We start from the raw sequence: 18,388 nt of genomic DNA on the forward strand, positions 1-18,388 counted from the left end.
TACGTTGCAGCGACGTAACCAATGTTATTTTTACGTTGCAGCGACGTAACCAATGTTATTTTTACGTTGCAGCAACATAACCAATGTTATTTGTACGCTGTAGCGACGTAATCAAAATCTTTTGACTTTGTAGCGGCATAGTCTTATTATTTACGATTAGCTCCGTAAACACAACGTTGTGGCAACATTGTGCATTTACTAGGGTAAATATATACATCTCCAGTACCCTGGAGCTACAATTGGTTCCGCTGGCCAATTGGACCACAGAAACCCACTCTGCTCATGTATATGGCCAGCTGCATGAAGTATGGCCAGCTGCATGAAGTATGGCCAGTCTGCATGAAGTATGGCCAGCTGCATGAAGTATGGCCAGCTGCATGAAGTATGGCCAGCTGCATGAAGTATGGCCAGCTGCATGAAGTATGGCCAGCTGCATGAAGTATGGCCAGTCTGCTGCATGGCCGACCCCAGACAACACTCTCATAGCGAAGTTTAAGCCGCCAACCACACACCGAAACTACGACGTTTTTACAACATTCGAACAAGTTTTAACACCTTCTAACCAGTTATAACAACCAATATAGCATGTCGTAGCAACGTTCTAATACGTCATAAACACGTTAAGCCAAGATGTAACAACTTTATTACAAGTTGTAACAACGTTCTAATACGTTATAAACACGTTAAGCCAAGATGTAACAACTTTATTACAAGTTGTAACAAGCGGAAAATAGAGACAGTTTCGGTTTGTAGATGCAAAGGAAACTCCTTATAAACAAAATTCCTAAAATACGCAGAAGCTGTGATCCATAATACTGTTGGTAATAGCATTTCAATCACTTGGATCACTGGAGGCTCAAATTCTAGTCTGGAAAATCCAAGGTTGTTCTTATTAGGAGCAACTAGTGGTCCTGTGGGTTCTTCTTGAGGTTATCTTGAGATGATTTCGGGGCTTTAGTGTCCCCGCGGCCCGGTCCTCGACCAGGCCTCCACCCCCAGGAAGCAGTCCGTGACAGCTGACTAACACCCAGGTGCTAATTTTACTCCTAGGTAACAGGGGCATAGGGTGAAAGAAACTCTGCCCATTGTTTCTCGCCGGCGCCTGGGATCGAACCCAGGACCACAGGATCACAAGCCCAGCGTGCTGTCCGCTCGGCCGACCGGCTCCCTGGGTGTGTTAAGAAGAAAATCCTCTCAGGAATGCAGCTTAATTGGGGTCCTGTATTTTCATTGTTTGGCTGTAGTAATGGGTGGAGAATCAACTACCAGTTACCTCTAGGTGGTTCTGCTGTTACCGGGCCAAAACATGACCTGTATGTTGGTAATTTGATGAGTGTGTTTGCAGTGAAGTGCTTCTGCTATGCGTAAGCTGGAGACAATGTGTCACCCAACACACACATCTGAAAATAAAGAAATGTTATAACCATTAGACCTTTATAATGTTATAAGGTTATCTTGAGGTTATCTTGAGATGATTTCGGGGCTTTTAGTGTCCCCGCGGCCCGGTCCTCGACCAGGCCTCCACCCCCAGGAAGCAGCCCGTGACAGCTGACTAACTCCCAGGTACCTATTTACTGCTAGGTAACAGGGGCATTCAGGGTGAAAGAAACTTTTGCCCATTTGTTTCTGCCTCGTGCGGGAATCGAACCCGCGCCACAGAATTACGAGTCCTGCGCGCTATCCACCAGGCTACGAGGCCCTGGTGGATAACCATAAAGAAATGACAACGTTTTGGTCCGTCCTGGACCAGTAGGAAGTCGGGTGATAAAATCAAAGTGGAAGAGATAAAGAATATAAGGGATAAGAGCGAGAATGCTCCACAATGGGCCGTGATGAGGATTCGAACCTACGCACGGGATGTGTACATTTGAGTATATACTGTGAAATGGAAGAACCAACAGCAACAAAGCCTAACTAAGGTCCATGTTAGATATGTTGTGTATCAGAGCCGGTAAGATAAGATTCCCCTGTGAAGATTGGAGGAGGGAAAGATTATTGTAGAGGACCAATCAATAGGATGATTAGAATCCCTAACATGAGAGAAGAGAGCACCAAGGAAGCACCAAGGATAAAAGCACCATAGATGGAAGCACCATGGATGGAAGCACCATAGATGGAAGCACCATAGATGGAAGCACCATAGATGAAGCACCATAGATGGAAGCACCAAGGATAAAAGCACCATAGTTGGAAGCACCATAGATGGAAGCACCATAGATGGAAGCACCAATGAAGCACCATAGATGGAAGCACCAATGAAGCACCATAGATGGAAGCACCAATGAAGCACCATAGATGGAAGCACCATAGATGGAAGCATCATGGATGGAAGCACCATGGATGGAAGCATCATGGATGGAAGCACCATAGATGGAAGCACCAATGAAGCACCATAGATGGAAGCACCATGGATGGAAGCATCATGGATGGAAGCACCATAGATGGACGCACCAATGAAGCACCATAGATGGAAGCACCATGGATGGAAGCATCATGGATGGAAGCACCATAGATGGAAGCACCATGGATGGAAGCACCATAGATGGAAGCACCATAGATGTAAGCACGAAGGATAAAAGCACCATAGATAGAAGCACCAAAGATAAAAGCACCATAGATGGAAGCACCAATGATAAAAACACCATAGATGGAAGCACCAAGGATAAAAGCACCATAGATGGAAGCACCATAGATGGAAGCACCAATGAAGCACCATAGATGGAAGCACCAAAGATAAAAGCACCATAGATGGAATCACCAATGAAGCACCATAGATGGAAGCACCATAGATGGAAGCACCAATGAAGCAACATAGATGGAAGCACCAAAGATAAAAGCACCATAGATGGAAGCACCAATGAAGCACCATAGATGGAAGCACCATAGATGGAAGCACTATAGATGGAAATAAAATACCCATATTTGCCACCCAAAAAATCCTATTTTAACCCCCCTAAATAACCTTTCAGAAAGACCGGGCCCAAGAGCTAAAGCCCCCTCCTTCACTGGCGTACAAGCCAGTACAATTAAACAGACGCATTAAACGTTGCGTTTTATACAAGAGCTTTAGAGTTAAGACTTTCCTCGCTCCAACATTGTGTGCAGATGGCTCAGAGGGATGTCGTGGGCTGACTTAGCTGTTGTTGTTGGCATACAAACCGTTCTCTTGGTGACGTACAAGTGTGGTAGCTTCTCGCCCGTGTAAAGGCAGTATAAGCACCTCTCTTCGAAAATATGCTAGTTGCTAGAGGCTAGTTAGTTGTTATCAGTCTGGAAACTATAGTCGGTAGTTAGGTTGTTACTTGCTAGTAACTATCTGGTAATTAGTCTTAAGGACATGCAACACCAGGAAATGCACGTTTGCAACAATTATGGAATTCATAATTGCTACTCTGATAAAACGTCCTAGCAGCAGTTATATGTAATTTACACAATATGTCCTAAATTATAATCACACAGAATGTCCCATACCGGCCAATGGCAGTCCCACACCACCCACGTGTCATCATGAAAAGTTGGGTGAAGCTATCCCATAGCCTCTAGCCTCCATCTTAAGACAAAGGAAGCATTCTCTTGTAATACAGATTAATATCATAGATTTAAACTTTTACACACACACACAAGGTTACATAGATATTTTAAAGTTATGATTCCATGAGTGCGGAGATTACTATAAGAAAGAATCTGTTCTAATGATAATTGTAGATGTGTATTGTGTGGGTTGGTTGGTGCACGCTGAAGGGTTGTTAAGTACTAACTGCCGTAATCTCCCGCTGTTCTGTCGTGTCTCGCTGTCCCTCAAAGGACTGACAGACAATTAAACTCGTCACTCATTTGAGTGACTTGACACTCATGACAACATCTTATATTATTATTACTGGCAGTGGGAGGGGCTCTTAGTTACATCTCTGCCAAGTTAGGTTCGAACCCATTGAAGAACACGATGTTCTCTGTAGCGGAAATTATTCACTTTACGTAACATCTTTAAACCCCAGTTACTTTATTCCTCTCGCCTGGGCTCTCTAGGAGACTCGAACCCTGGTCCCCACGCGTGTAAAGCCGAAGCTGTATCGACTGGGCTATGAGTAGCCTTAATAAGGCAATTCTTCCTATCTGCTCTGTGATAAACCAGGACCTGGAGATGTGAGTCTGGAGATGTTAGGAGTCATAATATGTGTGCTAAATCATTGTGGTGCTAAACCATTGTGGTGCTAAACCCTTGTGTGCTAAACCCTTGTGGTGCTAAACCCTTGTGGTGCTAAACCATTGTGTGCTAAACCATTGTGGTGCTAAACCATTGTGGTGCTAAACCATTGTGGTGCTAAACCCTTGTGGTGCTAAACCCTTGTGATGCTAAACCATTGTGGTGCTAAACCCTTGTGGTGCTAAACCCTTGTGGTGCTAAACCCTTGTGGTGCTAAACCCTTGTGGTGCTAAACCCTTGTGGTGCTAAACCCTTGTGTGCTAAACCATTGTGGTGCTAAACCATTGTGGTGCTAAACCATTATGGTGCTAAACCATTGTGGTGCTAAACCCTTGTGGTGCTAAACCCTTGTGGTGCTAAACCCTTGTGTGCTAAACCCATGTGGTGCTAAACCATTGTGGTGCTAAACCATTGTGGTGCTAAACCATTGTGTGCTAAACAATTGTGGTGCTAAACCATTGTGGTGCTAAACCCTTGTGATGCTAAACCCTTGTGATGCTAAACCCTTGTGGTGCTAAACCATTGTGTGCTAAACAATTGTGGTGCTAAACCCTTGTGATGCTAAACCATTGTGGTGCTAAACCATTGTGGTGCTAAACCCTTGTGATGCTAAACCCTTGTGTGCTAAACCATTGTGATGCTAAACCATTGTGGTGCTAAACCATTGTGGTGCTAAACCATTGTGGTGCTAAACCATTGTGGTGCTAAACCCTTGTGATGCTAAACCCTTGTGTGCTAAACCCTTGTGGTGCTAAACCCTTGTGATGCTAAACCCTTGTGTGCTAAACCCTTGTGGTGCTAAACCCTTGTGATGCTAAACCCTTGTGTGCTAAACCCTTGTGGTGCTAAACCCTTGTGATGCTAAACCCTTGTGTGCTAAACCATTGTGATGCTAAACCATTGTGGTGCTAAACCATTGTGGTGCTAAACCCTTGTGATGCTAAACCCTTGTGTGCTAAACCCTTGTGTGCTAAACCCTTGTGGTGCTAAACCATTGTGGTGCTAAACCATTGTGATGCTAAACCCTTGTGATGCTAAACCTTTGTGGTGCTAAACCATTGTGTGCTAAACCCTTGTGGTGCTAAACCCTTGTGGTGCTAAACCCTTGTGTGCTAAACCCTTGTGGTGCTAAACCATTGTGGTGCTAAACCATTGTGGTGCTAAACCATTGTGGTGCTAAACCCTTGTGGTGCTAAACCATTGTGGTGCTAAACCATTGTGGTGCTAAACCATTGTGGTGCTAAACCCTTGTGGTGCTAAACCATTGTGTGCTAAACCCTTGTGGTGCTAAACCATTGTGTGCTAAACCCTTGTGGTGCTAAACCATTGTGTGCTAAACCCTTGTGGTGCTAAACCCTTGTGGTGCTAAACCATTGTGTGCTAAACCCTTGTGGTGCTAAACCATTGTGTGCTAAACCCTTGTGGTGCTAAACCCTTGTGTGCTAAACCCTTGTGGTGCTAAACCCTTGTGGTGCTAAACCCTTGTGTGCTAAACCCATGTGGTGCTAAACCCTTGAGGTGCTAAACCCTTGTGGTGCTAAACCCTTGTGATGCTAAACCCTTGTGATGCTAAACCCTTGTGGTGCTAAACCATTGTGTGCTAAACCCTTGTGGTGCTAAACCCTTGTGTGCTAAACCCTTGTGGTGCTAAACCCTTGTGTGCTAAACCCTTGTGATGCTAAACCCTTGTGTGCTAAACCATTGTGGTGCTAAACCCTTGTGTGCTAAACCATTGTGGTGCTAAACCCTTGTGATGCTAAACCCTTGTGTGCTAAACCCTTGTGGTGCTAAACCCTTGTGTGCTAAACCCTTGTGGTGCTAAACCATTGTGGTGCTAAACCATTGTGGTGCTAAACCATTGTGGTGCTAAACCCTTGTGGTGCTAAACCCTTGTGGTGCTAAACCCTTGTGTGCTAAACCCTTGTGTGCTAAACCCTTGTGGTGCTAAACCATTGTGGTGCTAAACCCTTGTGTGCTAAACCCTTGAGTGCTAAACCCTTGTGTGCTAAACCATTGTGGTGCTAAACCATTGTGGTGCTAAACCATTGTGGTGCTAAACCCTTGTGGTGCTAAACCATTGTGGTGCTAAACCATTGTGTGCTAAACCATTGTGCGCTAAACCCTTGTGGTGCTAAACCCTTGTGGTGCTAAACCCTTGTGGTGCTAAACCATTGTGTGCTAAACCATTGTGTGCTAAACCATTGTGGTGCTAAACCCTTGTGTGCTAAACCCTTGTGTGCTAAACCATTGTATTGCTAAACCATTGTGTGCTAAACCATTGTGGTGCTAAACCATTATGGTGCTAAACCATTGTGTGCTAAACCATTGTGGTGCTAAACCCTTGTGGTGCTAAACCATTGTGGTGCTAAACCCTTGTGTGCTAAACCCTTGTGTGCTAAACCCTTGTGGTGCTAAACCCTTGTGTGCTAAACCCTTGTGTGCTAAACCATTGTGGTGCTAAACCATTGTGGTGCTAAACCCTTGTGGTGCTAAACCATTGTGGTGCTAAACCCTTGTGGTGCTAAACCATTGTGGTGCTAAACCATTGTGTGCTAAACCATTGTGGTGCTAAACCATTGTGGTGCTAAACCATTGTGTGCTAAACCATTGTGGTGCTAAACCATTGTGGTGCTAAACCATTGTGGTGCTAAACCATTGTGGTGCTAAACAATTGTGGTGCTAAACCATTGTGTGCTAAACCCATGTGGTGCTAAACCCTTGTGGTGCTAAACCCTTGTGTGCTAAACCCTTGTGGTGCTAAACCCTTGTGATGCTAAACCCTTGTGTGCTAAACCCATGTGGTGCTAAACCCTTGTGGTGCTAAACCCTTGTGTGCTAAACCCTTGTGGTGCTAAACCCTTGTGTGCTAAACCCATGTGGTGCTAAACCCATGTGGTGCTAAACCCTTGTGGTGCTAAACCCTTGTGGTGCTAAACCCTTGTGGTGCTAAACCCTTGTGGTGCTAAACCATTGTGGTGCTAAACCCTTGTGTGCTAAACCCATGTGGTGCTAAACCCATGTGGTGCTAAACCCTTGTGGTGCTAAACCCTTGTGGTGCTAAACCATTGTGGTGCTAAACCATTGTGTGCTAAACCCTTGTGATGCTAAACCATTGTGGTGCTAAACCCTTGTGATGCTAAACCCTTGTGATGCTAAACCCTTGTGGTGCTAAACCCTTGTGGTGCTAAACCATTGTGTGCTAAACCCTTGTGATGCTAAACCATTGTGGTGCTAAACCCTTGTGGTGCTAAACCCTTGTGATGCTAAACCCTTGTGGTGCTAAACCCTTGTGGTGCTAAACCCTTGTGGTGCTAAACCCTTGTGATGCTAAACCATTGTGGTGCTAAACCATTGTGGTGCTAAACCCTTGTGGTGCTAAACCCTTGTGGTGCTAAACCATTGTGTGCTAAACCCTTGTGATGCTAAACCATTGTGGTGCTAAACCCTTGTGATGCTAAACCCTTGTGATGCTAAACCCTTGTGGTGCTAAACCCTTGTGGTGCTAAACGATTGTGTGCTAAACCCTTGTGATGCTAAACCATTGTGGTGCTAAACCCTTGTGATGCTAAACCCTTGTGTGCTAAACCCTTGTGGTGCTAAACCCTTGTGGTGCTAAACCCTTGTGATGCTAAACCCTTGTGGTGCTAAACCATTGTGGTGCTAAACCCTTGTGGTGCTAAACCCTTGTGGTGCTAAACCATTGTGTGCTAAACCCTTGTGGTGCTAAACCCTTGTGGTGCTAAACCATTGTGGTGCTAAACCATTGTGGTGCTAAACCCTTGTGGTGCTAAACCCTTGTGGTGCTAAACCCTTGTGTGCTAAACCCTTGTGTGCTAAACCCTTGTGTGCTAAACCCTTGTGGTGCTAAACCATTGTGGTGCTAAACCCTTGTGTGCTAAACCCTTGTGTGCTAAACCCTTGTGTGCTAAACCATTGTGGTGCTAAACCATTTTCGTGCTAAACCATTGTGGTGCTAAACCCTTGTGTGCTAAACCCTTGTGTGCTAAACCCTTGTGTGCTAAACCCTTGTGTGCTAAACCATTGTGGTGCTAAACCATTGTGGTGATAAACCATTGTGGTGCTAAACCCTTGTGGTGCTAAACCATTGTGGTGCTAAACCATTGTGTGCTAAACCATTGTGGTGCTAAACCCTTGTGGTGCTAAACCCTTGTGTGCTAAACCATTGTGTGCTAAACCCTTGTGATGCTAAACCGTTGTGTGCTAAACCCATGTGGTGCTAAACCCTTGTGGTGCTAAACCCTTGTGTGCTAAACCCTTGTGATGCTAAACCCTTGTGGTGCTAAACCATTGTGGTGCTAAACCCTTGTGGTGCTAAACCCTTGTGGTGCTAAACCCATGTGGTGCTAAACCCTTGTGGTGCTAAACCATTGTGGTGCTAAACCATTGTGGTGCTAAACCGTTGTGGTGCTAAACCCTTGTGGTGCTAAACCCTTGTGGTGCTAAACCCTTGTGTGCTAAACCCTTGTGTGCGAAACCCTTGTGGTGCTAAACCATTGTGGTGCTAAACCCTTGTGTGCTAAACCCTTGTGGTGCTAAACCCTTGTGGTGCTAAACCCTTGTGTGCTAAACCCTTGTGGTGCTAAACCATTGTGGTGCTAAACCCTTGGGTGCTAAACCCTTGTGGTGCTTAACCCTTGTGGTGCTAAACCCTTGTGTGCTAAACCCTTGTGGTGCTAAACCATTGTGGTGCTAAACCCTTGGGTGCTAAACCATTGTGGTGCTAAACCCTTGTGTGCTAAACCCTTGTGTGCTAAACCCTTGTGGTGCTAAACCCTTGTGGTGCTAAACCCTTGTGGTGCTAAACCCTTGTGTGCTAAACCCTTGTGTGCTAAACCCTTGTGGTGCTAAACCATTGTGGTGCTAAACCCTTGTGTTGCTAAACCATTGTATTGCTAAACCATTGTGGTGCTAAACCATTGTGGTGCTAAACCCTTGTGGTGCTAAACCCTTGTGGTGCTAAACCCTTGTGTGCTAAACCCTTGTGTGCTAAACCCTTGGGGTGCTAAACCATTGTGGTGCTAAACCCTTGTGTTGCTAAACCCTTGTGGTGCTAAACCATTGCGGTGCTAAACCCTTGTGGTGCTAAACCATTGTGGTGCTAAACCATTGTGGTGCTAAACCATTGTGGTGCTAAACACTTGTGGTGCTAAACCCTTGTGTGCTAAACCCTTGTGGTGCTAAACCATTGTGGTGCTAAACCCTTGTGTGCTAAACCATTGTGGTGCTAAACCATTGTGGTGCTAAACCCTTGTGGTGCTAAACCCTTGTGGTGCTAAACCCTTGTGGTGCTAAACCCTTGTGTGCTAAACCCTTGTGTGCTAAACCATTGTGTGCTAAACCATTGTGTGCTAAACCCTTGTGTGCTAAACCCTTGTGATGCTAAACCATTGTGGTGCTAAACCATTGTGTGCTAAACCATTGTGTGCTAAACCCTTGTGTGCTAAACCATTGTGTGCTAAACTCTTGTGGTGCTAAACCATTGTGTGCTAAACTCTTATGGTGCTAAACCATTGTGTGCTAAACCATTGTGGTGCTAAACCATTGTGTGCTAAACCATTGTGGTGCTAAACCATTGTGGTGCTAAACCATTGTGGTGCTAAACCCTTGTGGTGCTAAACCATTGTGGTGCTAAACCCTTGTGGTGCTAAACCCTTGTGTGCTAAACCATTGTGGTGCTAAACCATTGTGTGCTAAACCCTTGTGTGCTAAACCATTGTGGTGCTAAACCATTGTGTGCTAAACCATTGTGTGCTAAACCATTGTGTGCTAAACCCTTGTGGTGCTAAATCATTGTGGTGCTAAACCATTGTGGTGCTAAACCCTTGTGTGCTAAACCATTGTGGTGCTAAACCCTTGTGTGCTAAACCCTTGTGGTGCTAAACCATTGTGGTGCTAAACCCTTGAGGTGCTAAACCCTTGTGTGCTAAACCCTTGTGGTGCTAAACCATTGTGGTGCTAAACCCTTGTGGTGCTAAACCCTTGTGTGCTAAACCATTGTGGTGCTAAACCATTGTGGTGCTAAACCATTGTGGTGCTAAACCCTTATGGTGCTAAACCATTGTGGTGCTAAACCCTTGTGGTGCTAAACCCTTGTGGTGCTAAACCCTTGTGTGCTAAACCCTTGTGGTGCTAAACCATTGTGGTGCTAAACCATTGTGGTGCTAAACCATTGTGGTGCTAAACCCTTGTGGTGCTAAACCCTTGTGTGCTAAACCCTTGTGGTGCTAAACCATTGTGGTGCTAAACTCTTGGGTGCTAAACCCTTGTGGTGCTAAACCATTGTGGTGCTAAACCCTTGTGGTGCTAAACCATTGTGGTGCTAAACCATTGTGTGCTAAACTCTTGTGGTGCTAAACCCTTGTGTGCTAAACAGTTGTGGTGCTAAACCCTTGTGGTGGTAAACCCTTGTGTGCTAAACCCTTGTGTGCTAAACCCTTGTGGTGCTAAACCCTTGTGTGCTAAACCCTTGTGTGCTAAACCCTTGTGGTGCTAAACTATTGTGTGCTAAACCCTTGTGTGCTAAACCCTTGTGTGCTAAACCCTTGTGGTGCTAAACCCTTGTGTGCTAAACCCTTGTGTGCTAAACCCTTGTGGTGCTAAACCATTGTGTGCTAAACCCTTGTGTGCTAAACCCTTGTGTGCTAAACCCTTGTGTGCTAAACCCTTGTGTGCTAAACCCTTGTGTGCTAAACCCTTGTGTGCTAAACCCTTGTGGTGCTAAACCCTTGTGTGCTAAACCCTTGTGTGCTAAACCCTTGTGTGCTAAACCCTTGTGTGCTAAACCCTTGTGGTGCTAAACCCTTGTGGTGCTAAACCATTGTGGTGCTAAACCCTTGTGTGCTAAACCCTTGTGGTGCTAAACCCTTGTGGTGCTAAACCATTGTGTGCTAAACCCTTGTGGTGCTAAACCATTGTGTGCTAAACCCTTGTGTGCTAAACTCTTGTGTGCTAAACCCTTGTGTGCTAAACCCTTGTGTGCTAAACCCTTGTGTGCTAAACCATTGTGGTGCTAAACCCTTGTGTGCTAAACCCTTGTGGTGCTAAACCCTTGTGGTGCTAAACCATTGTGGTGCTAAACCCTTGTGGTGCTAAACCCTTGTGGTGCTAAACCCTTGTGTGCTAAACCCTTGTGGTGCTAAACCCTTGTGTGCTAAACCATTGTGGTGCTAAACCCTTGTGGTGCTAAACCCTTGTGGTGCTAAACCCTTGTGGTGCTAAACCCTTGTGGTGCTAAACCCTTGTGGTGCTAAACCATTGTGGTGCTAAACCCTTGTGTGCTAAACCATTGTGGTGCTAAACCATTGTGTGCTAAACCCTTGTGTGCTAAACCCTTGTGGTGCTATACCCTTGTGGTGCTAAACCATTGTGTGCTAAACCCTTGTGGTGCTAAACCCTTGTGTGCTAAACCCTTGTGTGCTAAACCCTTGTGGTGCTAAACCCTTGTGGTGCTAAACCCTTGTGTGCTAAACCCTTGTGGTGCTAAACCCTTGTGGTGCTAAACCCTTGTGTGCTAAACCCTTGTGTGCTAAACCCTTGTGTGCTAAACCCTTGTGTGCTAAACCATTGTGGTGCTAAACCCTTGTGGTGCTAAACCCTTGTGGTGCTAAACCATTGTGGTGCTAAACCCTTGTGGTGCTAAACCCTTGTGGTGCTAAACCATTGTGGTGCTAAACCCTTGTGGTGCTAAACCCTTGTGGTGCTAAACCATTGTGGTGCTAAACCCTTGTGGTGCTAAACCCTTGTGTGCTAAACCCTTGTGGTGCTAAACCCTTGTGGTGCTAAACCCTTGTGTGCTAAACCCTTGTGTGCTAAACCCTTGTGTGCTAAACCCTTGTGTGCTAAACCATTGTGGTGCTAAACCCTTGTGGTGCTAAACCCTTGTGGTGCTAAACCCTTGTGGTGCTAAACCCTTGTGGTGCTAAACCCTTGTGGTGCTAAACCCTTGTGGTGCTAAACCCTTGTGTGCTAAACCCTTGTGGTGCTAAACCCTTGTGGTGCTAAACCCTTGTGTGCTAAACCCTTGTGGTGCTAAACCCTTGTGGTGCTAAACCATTGTGGTGCTAAACCCTTGTGTGCTAAACCCTTGTGGTGCTAAACCCTTGTGGTGCTAAACCCTTGTGTGCTAAACCCTTGTGGTGCTAAACCCTTGTGGTGCTAAACCATTGTGTGCTAAACCCTTGTGGTGCTAAACCATTGTGGTGCTAAACCATTGTGGTGCTAAACCCTTGTGGTGCTAAACCCTTGTGGTGCTAAACCCTTGTGGTGCTAAACCCTTGTGGTGCTAAACCCATGTGGTGCTAAACCCTTGAGGTGCTAAACCATTGTGTGCTAAACCCTTGTGGTGCTAAACCCTTGTGTGCTAAACCCTTGAAGTGCTAAACCCTTGTGGTGCTAAACCATTGTGGTGCTAAACCCTTGTGGTGCTAAACCATTGTGGTGCTAAACCATTGTGGTGCTAAACCATTGTGGTGCTAAACCATTGTGGTGCTAAACCATTGTGGTGCTAAACCCTTGTGTGCTAAACCATTGTGTGCTAAACCCTTGTGGTGCTAAACCCTTGTGTGCTAAACCATTGTGTGCTAAACCCTTGTGGTGCTAAACCCTTGTGGTGCTAAACCCTTGTGGTGCTAAACCCTTGTGGTGCTAAACCATTGTGGTGCTAAACCATTGTGGTGCTAAACCCTTGTGTGCTAAACCCTTGTGGTGCTAAACCCTTGTGGTGCTAAACCATTGTGGTGCTAAACCCTTGTGTGCTAAACCATTGTGTGCTAAACCCTTGTGGTGCTAAACCCTTGTGGTGCTAAACCCTTGTGGTGCTAAACCCTTGTGGTGCTAAACCATTGTGGTGCTAAACCCTTGTGGTGCTAAACCCTTGTGGTGCTAAACCCTTGTGGTGCTAAACCCTTGTGGTGCTAAACCATTGTGGTGCTAAACCCTTGTGTGCTAAACCATTGTGGTGCTAAACCCTTGTGGTGCTAAACCCTTGTGTGCTAAACCATTGTGTGCTAAACCCTTGTGGTGCTAAACCCTTGTGGTGCTAAACCATTGTGGTGCTAAACCCTTGTGGTGCTAAACCATTGTGGTGCTAAACCCTTGTGGTGCTAAACCATTGTGGTGCTAAACCATTGTGGTGCTAAACCATTGTGGTGCTAAACCCTTGTGGTGCTAAACCATTGTGGTGCTAAACCATTGTGGTGCTAAACCCTTGCGGTGTTTCACACACTGCATGAAACAAAGTTTCACATCACGGAGAGTTAAATTTCTTGCTCAAGAATAAAATTCTTAAAGAATTACAAAGTGTAAAAGAAATCTTTTCTGAAGGGATTTACGTCTAATTGATAGTTTATGTGAACAACGGAACAGTTTTCACACAAGATTAATTTCCTTCGAAAATTTAATTAATTTGCTGTGAAAATTTTTTGCTTATTTTGTTATTTGATTTTTAATTTTGATAGACTGTGAGTTTCACTGTTGTCTAAATTTGCGAGTCAATGCAAACATGATTTTAACTCGTTACAACCAATCATATGTGGTTCAGAATATGCTTTTCACTGCTGCACCAGGGAAGCATTCAGCATTGCAGGAACGTCGGTTAAACGTTGCGGAGACGTCTTTGTAACGTTGTGGGTATGTCACTTATGACATTCCGGACACATCTTTACAACGTTGTGGGTACGTCGTTAGGACATTGTAGGTATGTTGTTACACACCTGACCTGGTCGTTAACGCCACACCCGACCAGGTGAACCCGACCACACCTCATGATCTGGTCGACAAGACCTCACCCGACCAGGTGAACCCGACCACACCTCATGATCTGGTCGACAAGACCTCACCCGACCAGGTGAACCCGACCACACCTCATGATCTGGTCGACAAGACCTCACCCGACCAGGTGAACCCGACCACACCTCATGATCTGGTCGACAAGACCTCACCCGACCAGGTCAACCCGACCACACCTCATGATCTGGTCGACAAGACCTCACCCGACCAGGTCAACCCGACCACACCTCATGATCTGGTCGACAAGACCTCACCCGACCAGGTCAACCCGACCACACCTCATGATCTGGTCGACAAGACCTCACCCGATCAGGTGAACCCGACCACACCTCATGATCTGGTCGACAAGACCTCACCCGACCAGGTCAACCCGACCACACCTCATGATCTGGTCGACAAGACCTCACCCGACCAGGTCAACCAGACCACACTATCAAACCAATTCAAAAAGTCTAAGCTGAAAGTTCCCGAACATATGACTTGCATTCAGACTTTAACATTCAAGGCTAGCGAGCCATTATCAGGTGTGCCCGTCCTAATTAGCCTTTAGACGGGTGGACCGCCACACTAATAGTCTTCCCTGTCTCAAGGATGATAAAATTAATTTATTTTGAAAACATTAAATTGACCACTTCTGTATTGCTAATAAACATCGTAGCTGTAATTTGATGCAGCTAACACACTTCGTAAACACTCAGTTATATTGACAAACAATGTAATTATATATATATATATATATATATATATATATATATATATATATATATATATATATATATATATATATATATATATATATATATGTCGTACCTAGTAGCCAGAACTCACTTCTCAGCCTACTATGCAAGGCCCGATTTGCCTAATAAGCCAAGTTTTCCTGAATTAATATATTTTTTCTAGTTTTTTTCTTATGAAATGATAAAGCTACCCACTTCATTATGTATGAGGTCAATTTTTTTTTATTGGAGTTAAAATTAATGTACATATATGACCGAACCTAACCAACCCTACCTAACCTAACCTAACCTATCTCTATCGGTTAGGTTAGGTTAGGTAGCAGAAAAAGTTAGGTTAGGTTAGGTTAGGTAGGTTAGGTAGCCGAAAAAACATTAATTCATGAAAACTTGGCTTATTAGGCAAATTGGGCCATGCATAGTTGGCTGAGAAGTGCGTTCTGGCTATTAGGTACGACATATGTCTATATATATATATATATATATATATATATATATATATATATATATATATATATATATATATATATATATATATATATATATATATATATACAACGTTGTTGTAACGTAATTACAACGTTATCTTGGGGCTTAACTAAAACGTTCCAACAACGGTATTTTAGGCATAACTGAAACATTCCTACAACGTCCTATGAACGTTGTGGTTTCGTTGGCTTAAGTCTTTCTTACTTAAGATTTTGTGTTAAAAATATCCTTTTTTTTTAAATTAATTTTTCATTTACAGTGTTGTTAAATGCGTTAAAAATTTAAGAATTGTGTATTAATTAGGGAGGATGATTAAATATGTAAACCTTGACAACCCGGAATCGAATGATATACCCCGAGTCCAGGGACGCATGTTTGATCCCATTCTACAGCTTCAGAATGAGAACATTCTGTTCAGAATATTCTCAGAATTATCACATTCTGTGATTTTACTGTGTTGTTTCAAATATTTATTCCTTATGACCCGATACCTGATCATCCTGTGAGAGGTCACACATGCAGCATAGTAGTTTTATAGAGAATATTTACATATGCACACAACGCATGAAACAATCCCCCCAAAACACACAATTCAGTTATGTGTAAGTTTCCACATAGAGAAAAAAGCGAAAATAATCCACACAGAGAAAAAGCGAAAATAATCCACATAGAGAAAAAACGAAAATAATCCATATAGAGAAAAAAACGAAAATAATCATAGCGTTTTCGTATTTTAACACTTTGTACTCCTCGAAAATGTGTTAAACCACGAGAGCGCTCAGATTATTTGAGTTCTTCCCTCTCGTAGCGATACTTACACATAGTCTTGGGAGGGGTCGAGGGTGAGAAGCAAACCAAAGTACTATCCTTATGGTCCGTGGAACTGGTTCCCACTCGAGATACCAGTATTTACATAAGTGCAGTGCGGACACACAATCTGTGGAGCGCCGTAGCAAATACCACAAGGTAAGAATGTTGCTAATCTTGTATGCAGACGCCTTATCTTGGAGAGCACGCGCTCAAGACATTTTGAACGCTTCATGCACCATGGAAATATTTTAAGACATAATTGCACTTAAGAGGATAAATTGTTGCGGGGCCGAGATGCAAAAGTTTTCGTCTATACACCTTTAAGACGCAGGTCATTTCCTGGTCATATTTACGTCACCCTTTAAAACGCTCAACCACTTACCCTACGTGGTGGTCCTGTAATAGAAAATTAAAAAAAAATTAATTGTGAAAATTGAAAGAAAAAAAATTGAAAATTTCGGACCCGCCCCGAACTGTGAGGTTAAAGCACTAGTTAACAGTAACATCTTTATTTATGAGGATATTGTTCTTCCCTTGAGCCTCGTGTAGCCTCCCGCCAAACACACGACGTTGCTGCGACGTTGCTGCGACGTTGCTATTAAGTTGCTACGACGTTGCTGCGACGTTGCTATGACGTTGCTATTACGTTGCTACGACGTTGCTGCGACGTTGCTGCGACGTTGCTATGACGTTGCTGTTACGTTGCTGATACGTTGCTACGACGTTGCTGCGACGTTGCTGTGACGTTGCTGTTACGTTGCTGATACGTTGCTGCGACGTTGCTGCGACGTTGCTGTTACGTTGCTGCGACGTTGCTGTTACGTTGCTGCAACGTTGCTGCGACGTTGCTGTTACGTTGCTACAACCTTAGAATGAGTTTTAACACCTAACAAGTTGTAACAACGTTCTATTACGTCATAAAACAATTATAACTAGTTATAACAACTTTATTACGAGTTGTAACAAGCGGAAAATTAGGGACAGTTGCGTTGTGTGTTTGCAGGGACGGGCTCAATAGTTATCATCACTGTTGTACACACACATGTTTTCACTGTTGTTTACACAGATGTTTTCACTGTTGTATACACAGATGTTTTCACTGTTGTATACACAGATGTTTTCACTGTTGTATACACAGATGTTTTCACTGTTGTATTCACAGATGTTTTCACTGTTGTATACACAGATGTTTTCACTGTTGTATACACAGATGTTTTCACTGTTGTATACACAGATGTTTTCACTGTTGTATACACAGATGTTTTCACTGTTGTATTCACAGATGTTTTCACTGTTGTATACACAGATGTTTTCACTGTTGTATACACAGATGTTTTCACTGTTGTATTCACAGATGTTTTCACTGTTGTATACACAGATGTTTTCACTGTTGTGGCATGCACAGTCCTTCCCAATGCCTCTCATGCCCATTATACAGATGGTTATGGTTGTATATGCATTATGAAATCACAACAGTGTGACGAAGCTGTGAATAATTACTGAGGCTGTATGATGGGATCAAACTTGCGTCTCTGGATCATGTTTACACTGTGTAGAGGAAGCGAACATGTGGCCCAAGCGGACCTTCGTGGCTTTCAACATTCCTCCATCAGAGATTGGTGAGAGATATACATGTTTCGCATCGTCTGGTATTCCTGCCCCAAATTAGATCAATTGCGATGTCTTAAAAGAGCAAAAATCATTCTTTAGCTTCCAAAATGGTCTCTGAAAAGGCTTTCGCTGGCGTTCTCACTCCAGTCGCAACAGTTGCAATTCATCTTTTACAATCAAAGACAGACTTTCGGACCCTCAACGAGCTATGAGGTATTTCTTGAACCTTCTTATCTTGAGGTTATCTTGAGATGATTTTGGGGCTTTTTAGTGTCCCCGCGGCCCGGTCCTCGACCAGGCCTCCACCCCCAGGAAGCAGCCCGTGACAGCTGACTAACTCCCAAGTACCTATGATGCCCAAAGCACACACCACAAGATGGCGACACCACAACGGTTCGGTCCGTCTTGAACCATCAGCAAGTCATGTGTGTGATTCGACTTGATACGTATCAAGACACACGACTTAATATATGGTCCAGGACGGACCGAAACAGCGTCGTTTCTCCATCTTCTGACGTGTAGTTTGGTCATTATATCTTCAGCCACGTTATTGTGACTCGTCGTGTTAAGGGACTAGTTTCGTATGGTGCTGACGTGCTGGTAACGTCCTGGTAACGTCCAGGTAACGTCCTGATAACGTCCTGGTAATGTCCTGATAACGTCCTGGTAACGTCCAGGTAACGTTCTGGTAACGTCCTGGTAACGTTCTGATAACGTCCTGATAACGTTCTGG

This window comes from Procambarus clarkii, chromosome 11 (assembly GCF_040958095.1).
Source record: "Procambarus clarkii isolate CNS0578487 chromosome 11, FALCON_Pclarkii_2.0, whole genome shotgun sequence".
NCBI classification, from domain to species: Eukaryota; Metazoa; Arthropoda; class Malacostraca; order Decapoda; family Cambaridae; genus Procambarus; species Procambarus clarkii.